This window comes from Numida meleagris, chromosome 1, assembly GCF_002078875.1.
Source record: "Numida meleagris isolate 19003 breed g44 Domestic line chromosome 1, NumMel1.0, whole genome shotgun sequence".
NCBI lineage: Eukaryota > Metazoa > Chordata > Aves > Galliformes > Numididae > Numida > Numida meleagris.
Genome location: NC_034409.1, coordinates 4904191 through 4916756, shown reverse-complemented (window position 1 = coordinate 4916756; position 12566 = coordinate 4904191). Strand labels below are relative to the sequence as shown.

The 12566-nt window shown below is 39.6% G+C and overlaps 1 long non-coding RNA gene across 2 annotated transcripts; it reads left to right on the top strand.

The window, feature by feature from the left end:
- Window positions 415-12478, top strand: LOC110392423. Of its 2 annotated transcripts, XR_002434351.1 has the most exons (4): window positions 415-612; window positions 3366-3475; window positions 7942-8190; window positions 12130-12478. It is a non-coding gene; the product is annotated as an uncharacterized LOC110392423 (long non-coding RNA). The 2 variants fall into 2 exon arrangements; XR_002434350.1 differs by lacking the exon at window positions 3366-3475 and having other exon boundaries at window positions 419-689.

Below are 12566 nucleotides of genomic sequence, written 5' to 3'. Positions count from 1 at the left end.
GTAGAAGAGACACTGGACATATTGGAGAGTCGAGTGGAGGGCCACCAAGATGATCAAGAGACTGAAGCACCTCTGCTATGAGCACAGGCTGAGAGAGCTGGGAATCTCATCAACATCTAGAAATATCTGAAGGGAAGGTGCAAAGACAAGACAGGCTCTTTTCAGTAGAGCCCACTGACAGAAGAAGAGGCCATGAGTACAAAACAAAACACAGGAGGTTCCACCTGAACATCGGGAAGCACTTTACCATGTGACAGGGCGTTTGTACAGATCGCCCAGAGAGGTTGTGGAGTGTTCTCACTGGAGATCTTCAAACCTATCTGGACATGGCCCTGACCAGCCTATTCTGCGTGTCCCTGCTTGAGCAGGGATTGGACCAGATGGACTCAAAGGTCCCTTCCAACTTCAGCCATTCTGTGATTCTGTGACTTCATAAAGAGTCCGTGGCAGGAGGGCAGTTGGTTCATTTCCATTACTGAGTACTATTCAACAAAATCTGAAGGACAGCTGCTAAATCTTATTTATTTCCATGGACACATTACGACTGCAACTTTAGGAATATATCAGGGAACTAAGGAACATCAGTTCTGCAAACAAATCCCACACAGACAGGTACAGTTTAGGCTAATGAGCCAACTCCAGACACATACCTGTTGTAAAAGCATCTATAATCAATGTCTCAGTTGCAGGTAGGTTGCTGTATCCTCAGAGGGTAATAACATTAAGATGTTGCCAGTTGTCTACTTCTACTGATGACTGCAAGCTCTGCACAAAATGCCACACATATCTGTATGTATCTTTCTAACTGTAGGACTCAGGCTGCACTTGCCCGTCTACTGACATGGAGGCATCTAGTTCTCTGCAGGAACAGGAAAGTAAAAGTCTTTGGCAACAACTCATTGAGTCGTTGTCAATCTCAGCACGAGCCAAATGACAGTGTTTCTCTCACCTCTCCAAGCTGTTACCACAATATTGCTGTGTTTCTGTTTAACATGTGGGCACTCATGAACAATTTTTTCCTACAAAACGGTATTGAGAGAAACGTGGGTGATCCAGTTGACTAAGAAAAGCTGAGATCTTCCATTCTAAGTTATCATATTTGATGCTGAGGTCAAGTGGAGAAGTATTTAAGCCCTTCCTAAAATATATGAAACCCGTGTTTGAGGTGCCTTTTCCTTTCCATTAAATTGATAGCCTATATGATCCACTTACAGTAGAGATCAATTTTTTGGATATGAAAAGGAAATGAAATTTTTCCCAACTAGACTGAAAAAGAGCCAACAAAACAATACAACCATGAAAAAAGTAATTACAAATTTAAGTGTGTCAAGACAATTGTTTCTCAATTGGTCTCTATTGTTTATCTAATTGGTTTCTCAGTTGTTTCTCTATTGGTCGATGCTCGGCTGAGCATGAGCCAGCAGTGTACCCAGGTGACCAAGAAGGCCAATGGCATCCTGGCTTGTATCAGGAACAGTGTTGCCAGTAGGAGTAGGGAAGTCATTGTCCCTCTGTACTCAGCCCTGGTGAGGCCCCACTTCGAGTACTGTGTCCAGTTTTGGGCTCCTCACTGCAAGAAAGACATTGAGGCCCTGGAGCGTGTCCAGAGGGCGACGAAGCTGGTGAGGGGTCTGGAGCACAGGCCTTATGAGGAGCGGCTGGGGGGGTTGGGATTATTCAGTCTGGAGAAGAGGAGGCTCAGGGGAGACCCCATCGCTCTCTATGACCTGAAGGGAGGTTGTAGTGAGCTGGGGGTCGGCCTCTTCTCTCTTGTAACTAGTGACAGGACGAGGGGGAATGGCCTCAAGTTGCGCCAGGGGAGATTTAGGCTGGACATTAGGAAACAATACTTTTCTGAAAGAGTGGTCAGGCGCTGGAATGGGCTGCCCAGGGAGGTGGTTGAGTCACCGTCCCTGGAGGTGTTCAAAAACATTTAGATATAGCGTTGAGAGACATGGTTTAGTGGGGTTATTGGTGGTAGGTGGATGGTTGGACTGGATGGTCTTGTAGGTCTTTTCCAACCTACCTAATTCTATGATTCTATGATTCTATGAGATACAAGGAAGATCCAGTAGCACTTAAAGCACACCTAAGTCTTTGTCTGGAGCAATATGAATAAGGCTGCTTATGTGTTTTCAAGAAAGTTTAAATTAAATAGAAAAGGAAAGCTGGAAGTGGTCATGAGTCTAGGAGTAGTACAATGATCTGTAAATATATTTGAGAGTTGAATGCAAAAGAGAGACAATCTAAACGAAAATGTTTTCATGAGTAAGGATGAAATAAATTGTCCATTAGTATATTGAGGCTGGAAATGAGGATATGATCATATGTTGTAGCAAGAGGCTGACCTATATAAAGAAGGATTCACCATCCAATTCCATGTGCCTATGATACCAGGCTGTGCAATCTCCTTAGCTATTCATGTCTCATTATACATGACACATCCTTCTTGATTCACATTAGCCACAGAATGCTGGTTTTTGCTGACTCTGTCTTTCTCTTAAAAGACATTAAAAGGGGTGAGGGAAGTGAGAAGAATACCCTTAACTGTGAAAGCAGAAAAAGAAAAAAAGAAGCTTAGTGCAATGTGTGCATGTGTATGTTCATTTGCAGATGTCCCTAACACTAAACGCAGTGTAAAACGTTTAGTCAGAAATGGATTAAGACATCAGGCTGGAACTGAAATTCAATTTTTTATCTGTCTCACAGTTCTTAATGGATTTGAGATTTCGTAGCTTATAAAGTATCTCATAAAATGCATTGAACACTAAGAAAAAACACAGTCAACAACCTTGTCCTGTAACAACCTTTTCTAAGACCACTGTAAAAAGAACATATCCTAGAAGTCATTTTCCCATTGTTTAATCGTAGAACAGGGAGATACTGGGTAAAGTCTCAGAAAGAGATCCTTCTTAGATTCAATAGCTCAAGTCTGGACAAGGTATTGAATTTCCAGGCCACAATGACTGGGTGGGCACTTAGTCTTTGACCTAGTGACTAATCCAGTTACTCCCTGGAAGAACATCCCACCCAGAGGCATATCTTGAAAGGCAGAGTCCATGCTAATCAGTGCAATAGCATGACCTACATCCTACCACAAAAATCCATGTATGTGAAATATCCCTGTGAGGCCCGGGGCACTCCAGAGGTTAAAATAAGAAACATATTTACTTAATAGTTAGCTAAAGCCCTAAGAAAAGCTCTTATAATTATAAAAGCTCCCAAACTCCCTTCCCCCCCTCATACGTCTTCCTTCCTCTGAAACTACAAAGAGAACATACACCAAATACTTTTTCAGGGTGCAGAACAACATCCAGTTAGATCTTTTGGGGTTAGTTGATGGGATGCAATTTATTGTTTCAAAGGTCAGCAAATATGACAAATGAATCAAGAAACCAAGAAAAAAAAAAACAGCACCAGTTTCTGCAGCAGAGAACAGCGGACTAAACACTTCTGCAGATGTGACTAAGGCAAGGTAATTATATCTTTACAGAGCAGGACAGGGATCCAAAACCTGTTCATTATATGTTGGTAACAGGGCCAATGTGTTTGCCAGAGTAAGGTCAACAAATATAAGAAAAATAGATATTTCTTATAGACATATACCACAAAGGATGCTTCTGTCTACAGATACAACCAGCTCTGATTCTCCCATAGACTGCTTTTGAATTGCATTATTTTTCTCGGGAGAAGACAAGTTTTAGCTGCTGAACCTACTTCTGAAAGAAGAGCATGGAGGATCTTTTCATCACAGAGACAATGCAATTTTAAAATTATACACTTAAACAAAAGCAAACAAAAAATTACTTCTCAAAAATCTTAGCAGTAGAGGAAGATTTTGTTTTTGCCCCTACACAGAAGATAGAAGTAGTTGAACAAGGTAGATCCCCAAGAATTAGTCTACACACTAGCACACACTTCTAATAAAATTCCTAATAATTCGAGAAAAAAAAAAAATAAGAAACAGCTTTCACCCTGAATGTACCCATAGAGAGATTTCCATGGATTTCTATTATGTGTGATGTAAGATAGAATCATAGAATCACTGAGGTTGGAAAAGACCTCCAAGATCATCCAATCCAACCATTCACCTACCACCAATATTTCCCCACTAAACTATGTCCCTCAGTACAACATCTAAACGTTTCATGAACACCTCCAGGGACGGTGACCCAATCACCTCCCTAAGCAGCCCATTCCAGCACCTGACCACTCTTTCAGAGAAGAAATCCAACCTGAATGTCCCCTGGAACAACTTGAGGCCATTCCCTCTAGTCCTATCACTAGTTATGCAGGAGAAGAGACTGACCCCCATGTCATCACAACCTCCTTTCAGGGAGCTGTAGAGAGTGATATGGTCTCCCCTGAGCCTCCTCTTCTTCAGTCTAAACAATCCCAGTTCCCTCAGTTGCTCCTTATAAGACTTGTACTCCAGACCCCTCACCAGCTCATTGCCCTCCTGTCGACATGCTCCAGGGCCTACGTGTCTTTCTTGTAGTGAGGGGCCCAAAACTGAACACAGCACTCAAGGTGCGACCTCACCAGGGCTGAGCACACGGGGACAATGACTTCCCTGCTCCTGCTGGCAATGCTATTTCTGATACAAGCCAGGGTGCCATTAGCCTTCTTGGCCACCTGGGCACACTGCTGGCTCATGTTCAGCCAACCACTGGTCAACACCCCCAGATCTATTTCTCCCACACAGCCTTCCAGCTACTCTGCTCCAAGCCTGTAGTGTTGCCTTGGGCTGTTGTGGGCAAAGACATAGCTTCCCTTTCCTCCAGATCTGAGCACAACCTCAACTTAATTCTTTTAACATCCCTGAAAGACAGTGTTGTTATGATAAAATTGAAGGCAGAAACAGTATATGGAGAAATTGCATAAAAATATTTACAGCAAAGTAGAGAAATGAATTCCGGAAGTCATACAGCCTGAATGATCTTGCTTATTCATTTTGTAGACTTTGGTTTATTTCAATCTCAGTAATACAACCTAGTCCTCAAATATAGAAGCTGCAAACTACTGCTGTGTATTTTGTGTCAGAAATATCCACATATATAAATGGATTTTATGATTAACAAAATCATACAGCATTTATGTATGTACTCACTGGACCAACATTTCAAGAGTAGAAGCAAATAAGCAGAGAAACAAGATATCTATTGAAAAAGAAAGAAGTTGCTGAGGAAGATCATAGAATCATAGAACCATGGAATGATCTGGGTTGGAAGGGACCTGTAAGATTATATAGTTCCAACCTCCTGCTATAGACAAGGACACCTCCCTCTAGACCAGGTTGCTCACAGCCCCTTCCAGCTTGACCTTGAATGCTTCCAGGAAGGGGGCATCCACAACCTCTCTGGGTAACCTGTTCCAGTATCTCACCACCCTCACAGTAAACAATTTCTCCTTAATTTCTAGTCTAAATCTACCCTCTTCCAGTTTAAAGCCATTTCCACTCATCCTGTCGCTATATGCCATTACAAAAAATCCCTCCTCAGCTTTCCTGTAGCTCCCCACCACCAGGTACTGGAAGGCCGCTCTAAGATCCTCCTGGAGCCTTCTCTTCTCCAGGCTGAAAAGCCCCAGCTCTCTTGGCCCATTCCCATATGGAAGATGTTCCAGCTCTCTGATCACTTTCGTGGCCCTGCTCTGGACCCACTCCAATAGGTCGATGTCCTTCTTGTGTTGGTGACCCCAGAATCAGATGCAGTACTCCAGATGGGGTCTCATGAGAGTAGAGTAGAGGGGCAGAATCACCTCCCTTGCTCTGCTGGTTACGCTTCCTTGATGCAACCCAGGATGTGGTTGGCCTTCTGGGCTGCAAGCACACATTGCCAGCTCATGTTGAGTCTTTCATCAACAAATATCCCCAAATCCTTATCCTGATGGCTGCTCTCAAGCCATTTTCTGCCCAGCCTGTATTTGTGCTTGGGATTGCCCCAACCCAGGTTCAGGACCTTGCTCTTGGCCTTGTTGAACTTCATGAGGTTTGCACAGGCCCACCTCTCAAGCCTGTCCAGGTCCCTCTGGATGGCATCCCATCCCTCTAGATTGTCAATTGCACCACTCAGCTTGGTGTCATCTCCAAACTTGCTGAGGGTGCACTTGATCCCCTTGTCCATATTACTTACAAAGTTGTTAAATAGCATCACTGCCAGCACCCATCCCTGAGGAACGTCATTCATCACCAACACATTTGGATATTTTGGATATTTTCAGTTCATCATGGGGTAAAGAAAACAAACAAACAAGCAAAAAAACTAGCAAGCATGAACATAAAAAAGTAAAATGCTTTATCATTCATTTCTGTCACCCTTGTCTTGGACCATCTGCATGTCTTTTTTTTTCCCTCTCATTCACAAAGTACTCTACAACCTTATTCATTTTGCTATGAAAACCATATTTTCCTGAGGACATTAAAATTTAAAAGTACCAATCAGCTTTGCTGATTGCACTATATAATTTAAACAACTCCAATTTTTGCCTCTCCAAAGACCACAAAGAATTAGAAGCAAAGCATAGGAAAGAAAAAAAGAAGAAAAGATAAAAGGTGTAAAGTAATGAGTAGGCAGATGATAACCCAGCAAAACCCTCCTATACAGCAGTAGAACTGCTTACTTGCTAAGCACTCTGCTGAACTAAGGTCTAAAAGAAGTCAGAGTAAGATGAAAAACTCACTGAAGTTAGTAAGAAGTCTTCCCCTGATTTCAGTTGATGTTGACAAGCTCTGAATCTACAGAATGAGAATAGAGAGACATATGTTCCAATAAATATTTGCAGACTTGAATAGCATCCTATAGTTTACACATAGTGACTTTAAGCATTCTTCATCTACACTGATTTTTTTGCATGCCACAGAGTGAGAGTTCTGAACCTCTCCTTCTGCACCCTGAGAATGAGCTCAGTAGTCTGTGATGCCAATACATCTTTTGTCATTTGACATTATTTCAAGAGACTTCTCTGTTATTCAGTCATGCAAGATAGTCTGGAAGATAAATGCATTTGGGGATAGCAAAGAACTGTACAGCAGTATTTTAATGTCTTCTAGGCTTCTCTCTCACACAGGTTTTTTTGTGTTTTTTTTTTTTTTTTAATTTTGCCCTTTAAAGTTTACTTGACAACTGCATTTATTTCATGTTGCAATTGGTGCAGGTTAACAATATTGTTTTATCGGGAAACATTTATCTTCAGAAGGAAAGTTATCCTAATACAGGAGATAACTTATCCAAGGACAAATAGAAAGAGGAACATTTCCAGAGGGTAATGTTAATGTCCCTAATGCTATAAAAATAAATGAAATCTGATTAACACCACTAGAAAGAAGTAAGTCATAGCCTGTGTATAATATATAGTTGTCTTGATTGGAAGCATCACTATTTTTTGGCAGCTTAAGGTAGCGCATTAAAAAATGTGATGACATTGAAACTATGAAAAATACCTTAGTGCTTTGTCATTATAAATAGGGTTTGAAATCTGGGAACCTGGTGAGCTTTTAGAGCTCATTACTTTATGGAGTAGACACCCAAAGGTGAGTGCTTAGACCTGCCAGCATGCCCTTAGATCAGGATGATCTTCTAACCAGAGACAACATCTTAGATGTGCAGCCAGCCAGGGACAGCCAGCTTGTCAAGAGAGGTGCCACCTTGGAAGCAGAGCCCGAAGGCTTTTATCACTCTATTGATCAGCGAATGATGGGACAAAGGCAGGTGAAAGTCATAGAAGAAATAGTGATGCTCGTATACAAGTAGCCATTTTTCAAGTGCTTGAGATAAACAGGGTTGCATGAGGAGCTTGGTGAGGCAGTGTGTGGGGAGCAAAAGCCTTTTCTGTCTGAGCACAGAATGACCTTCCCTATGAGCCTTAAGGCTGTGACATGCAATAGAAAAAGGTGCTTTTTTCAGCCTCTGCTTCATTTATTCACTCTTCTGTTCTGGTAAGCACACAGATAGTTGCTCATGCCTTGCATGTAAATTCTGGAAAAGTTACACTGCAGAAGATAAGCTCAAGGAGTATTTAAGAATCTTCTCAAGACACCTAAGGAATCTGAGGGGAAAATAGTGAAGACAAGAAGAAAGCATTCATGCCTGGAGTCCAGCACTTCCAAGGAGAACTTGATAAGAAATCTACGTCCCATGGAAACTTCAGAGAGGGGATTCCACAGAAGTAACAACCACAGGTCACCTGCAGGTGAGTCTTTCACACTTTTATCGTCTGGGATGAAATTTCAGAATGGAAAAAAGTATGCATCCAAAACACTGAATAATAGTTATCATCAAGCAGGAACACAAACATTAAGTCTTCTGTGGGGCCCAGATGTCACCTGTGTCTTTCTTTGAGGATTTTGCCCTTCTTTGCTCCTCATTAACTTTATTCTCTTGCTCTTCCATTGTATGTCAAATTCAGATGTATGTGGAAACTAAGTCACCACTAGGTGACAGAGAATCAATAACTTCAAAGGGATTTCTCTTGACACAAGACTGAAGTCCTTATGTCAGATCCAAACATAGTTTACAGCTTAAGACAAAAGAAGATGAACACTTCTTGAAACAGTCCACTTCTGAGCTGGAAGAATAAATGCAAATTTCTCCTTCTGTTGTTTCCTGCTGTTAACAGATAATCATACTAATTCATAATTAGCATGGTGGAAGCAAATAGGTGGAAGCAAATAGGAATAGATATGACATTCTAGTCATTTCCTGTTATAACAATTTCTAGCTACAGCATTTTTAGAGGATTCAGGAGGACTTTCATCACAATTCATTATGTAAATGGTAAATGGAACACAAAGCCCCCTTTTTTCCTCCTTCATCAAATAATTAAATTACTGAAGCAGATTCAGCTCTGGTTTTCAGTTTTCACAGACATCCCTGTGGGTCCTGATGTGGAATTAGAAATAGACTTAATCAAGTCTACAGATTTTGCATTAGCTGTTACTCTAATACCAAAAAACTATTGTAAAGAGAAGGTGGGCATGATTATGGGGTATCAGTATGTAAGACACCTACCTTGGACATAAGTTGTAGACATTAAGTAAAGGAGGCTTTCTTAAAAGCCTAAACATCCTATAAAGAAAGAAGTAGGCAGATTTGAAAACCTTCAGTCTTCCTGTCTTCAAAGGCAGGTCCCTTGAGGAGTTTAGATATGTAACTCAGATGAGATCTTCTGGAGAGCTTCAGAGTTTTGTACCTCTACATAGTGCACACAGGAACAGTGTAGAAGGTGCCAAGTGTTGATAAGATACAGTCCCTGCACTGCACAGGCATCTTCAGAACAGAAGTGGAGATTTGCCTTTTAAAATCAGAATTACAGCTCCAGGAGACTCCCATTTTCTGCAATATTGAAATTATCTGAAATTCATGTCATCATTAGAACTGGAAAAGATGGATTTTCACTGAGAAGTGTCACTTAATGGAAACTAAATATTTCCATGGAAATGTATGCCTGACCTTAGAAAAGGATTTAATTTAAAATATTTTCCTTCTGCACTAACTTGGCATACAGGAAATGTTCACAGTAAGAGAAAATTAAGGTTCAACTCCTTACTTTGTGTATCTAGACCAGAATGTAAATATGTAGATCATTGAAAATTCTTCATATCTGAATTATTCGTTGTTGTTTTTCAGCTCAAAGGAAAATAAGTGATTATTTATTTTTCTGTTTATTTATTATTCTGTTGACACAAGCCACTAGATCCAATCTGAAAACAAAGGAATCAAAAAGTTAAAGTCTTCCTTCTGTTTTGTCTATAGTTATTTTTCTTCTGTATTATTATGTTTCAATTACATATATGAAAGAATTCTTCATAAACACACGTTTAAGGGCAAATTAAAGACTTATACCAAAGACTCTGCACCATAGATAGAAATGCTATTAATTCCTATAAAGAAACAGAATAATTATAGCACTATAATTGACTTTCATACTGTATTTATATGGCAGCCCTTTCCTTTATGGAGTGACAGACTAACTGATGCAGTCACTTCAATGTGAGTGTGTCAACAGTTTACGGGCGTTTGGCCCATACAGGGAACGAACCCGCGACCTTGGCGTTATCAGCACCACTACTGAGAGACAGTTTGTTCCTCTGCAAAAAGAGGGAAACTTTCCTACTCTCTAAAGTAAAATATATTGCTTAATCTTTATTTCCTGTCTAAGTGCATTCATATGCACTTAAACACATCTTGAAGATGCAGAACTAATCTGAATTAAACTTACAAGACTATGGGGTCAGTGTTTAATTTCTTGGCTCAGGCTGGATTTTCACAGTGCTGTGATGCTGTGACAGACACAGCCTTAATCTTAACTAGGGATGTCCACCACTTAAAGGCTGAAGATGGGCTAGTTACATCGAAGTATAACCTACACAGAGGAGATTCCTGCTGCTAGAAAAAGGCAAATGTCTCCCCAGTAAATCCACATCTGCATTCAGCTATGGAGAGGAAAAGGAGAGATATGAATAGTCTAAAAAAGAAATTTTCAAAATACAACCTAAATGCTAAGGTGTTGGAACAGCTTGAGGATGGAAGGTTGGCTCTTGTTTTGAATTAATTCCTGCTATCACAATACATAACCAAAACTGTTTCCAGAAACAGAAGAGATACAGGCCTATATCATTTGCAACCATTCCATTCATTTACATTGTTAAGAATTAAAATCCTCACGTTTCCATTATTTAAAATTTCCAAGTTAACAAAGCCTGTAAGCTTTTTCTATTAAGCTTGTCTATACTTCAACATTTACATTTGCATCTCTTTTTCTCGTACATTATTCATTAGCTTATTTATCTATCTTTTTAATTTCTATGCTCATCTATTTAATTATCTTCTTAGAGAGATTATCAATGCTTTCCATTTTCTTTGATGTCAGTTTGAAAAGGGACAATGAGTTTACAGACAACTATCATTTCAGCCATTTTGATGACATGCCTTGCCCTTTGACCAGCTTGGCAATCATCTGACCCTCCTTCCTGACCTTTGCATAATTACCTATCCAATTTCCTTATCACCATTCTCCCTTTGTGTTTTACTCTTTACTTTCAGCTCCTAAAAGCAGTATAGCTGTGGTCACTGTCAAAGTCACAGTGAACTTGTTAGGACTCTTTCTACAGCCCTAGAGATAACCAATTAATGACTTATTCCTTTATCTCAGTGTCAAATAATTTCTAAAACTCTTGTTATGTCGTATTTTTTTTCCCTTTGACTCTTCATTAGCTTAGCCAACTTTTCCTCTTTTGTATTCACACATTATTTAAACATAATAAAGTGCATTTGAATAGTTTTATTCCTATATTTCCTCCAAGCATTTTCCTGTTCTACTTAACTAAACACAAAATCTAAAGAAATTCTTTGGTAACATTTTAAAAACGGCCACCTTGGCATGCGAATTTCTTCTACAAACCATTCTCAAGTAGGTCTCTAAACACCCTGTTGTTTTTCTACACGTAATATATGAAAGGTTTCAGGTTCATCTTCAAATAGTTTACCAGATTAATCTGTAGAATATTTTCCTGCTTTCCCTGCTGTTCTCTAAGTCCTTCAAAAATTCTAGGAGAAGTAAATTTAGCACTCCTAGAGACTAGCAGAGAAAAACATAACTGGAAAAAAATGACTTTGCTTACAGATTTCCTCATTTCTTTTTCTACTTCTGAGAGCTTGTAGAGACCAATAACTGTGTGCTATAATTGTCAGAGCAAGTTTTTTTCACATATAAATTGTTCTAACTTAAAATTATCAAACTATTTTTAATTGATTTCAACAACCCAGTGTAATTCCCACCACCAATATTGGAATATTGACTGAAATTTGGCTTAAGTTGACTTCATATATGACTGTAATTCACCAAATATATATGCATAACAAGACAAAACATTTCCTATGACAATAAAAATTTCTTCATTAAAATTACAGCATTAGTCATTTTGGTGTAGATTGCTTCTAACTTAACTATAGGACACATCTCGTATACATCCAAAAATGCAACTAGAAAAAATTCTGTTTGTTGGTAAAAGTAAGGGGAGGGTAAATGATCTGGTATGGATGAGAGATTAAAGTCAAAGTCTGTGTCTAATATGTTATGTGAGGAAAGTCAATGTGTTGTAGGTCTACAAGAAATTGTGTTTGATTTTAGGTGTTAAAACTTGCAGAGGAGTTGAGAAACCAAAGAGAAGCTCCGTTACTGTGTTGAGAAGTTCCCGTTGCTTTGGCTGGGGAATGACATGGGGCTAGTCATGGTCAGAAGAAGTCCAGATTGTTCTACTTTAAAAACAACAAAAATAAAATGCCAACTGTTTTTGAGTACTTTCACAGCTAGGTTTTGTAAGGGAGGGAGAGTATATACAGCAATATTCTTTCTAAATGTTGTCCCAACATATATTCCAGGAGCTGGGAGTCAATCTTTTATTTCTCTCAAATTTACAGTGCAATCAACTGTCGTGGGCTTTATACACAAATACAATGTTTACCCCTACAGAGTGTAAATAAAGAGTGTAAATGAATAAAAATTGATTTATGTTTGTTTCTTTAAAAAATTTTCTTTTTTCAAGGGACCACCCTGTGAGAGTGCTG